Source organism: Penaeus monodon, chromosome 32, assembly GCF_015228065.2.
Source record: "Penaeus monodon isolate SGIC_2016 chromosome 32, NSTDA_Pmon_1, whole genome shotgun sequence".
NCBI classification, from domain to species: domain Eukaryota; kingdom Metazoa; phylum Arthropoda; class Malacostraca; order Decapoda; family Penaeidae; genus Penaeus; species Penaeus monodon.
This window is the reverse complement of record NC_051417.1, coordinates 763691-763972: the sequence shown is the minus strand read 5'-3', so window position 1 is coordinate 763972 and position 282 is coordinate 763691.

The following is a 282-nucleotide window of genomic DNA, read 5'->3' as shown; positions in this document are numbered from 1 at the left end:
TCATCAGTCGTGCGTAAGCTTCGATATTTCTGCCATTACGGAGACAAACCGTGTTTAATACTCTCTTTAATCCGGCGTCGCGGCGATAACTCCCCGACGCCGCGTTTTACGGCCGGGTAATTAATCCGGAAAAGCGAGAGTTCGGCCTTTATGGCGGCGACGGGGATGAGCTTTCGAGGAGGAGCTGGAGCGTGTGAGCTTCTCCTCGGGTAACGAAGGCGCCGAGAAAGGAGGCGCTGTGTGTTTGCGGGTCATTATGCGTCAGGGATCTATGGCGGAAGG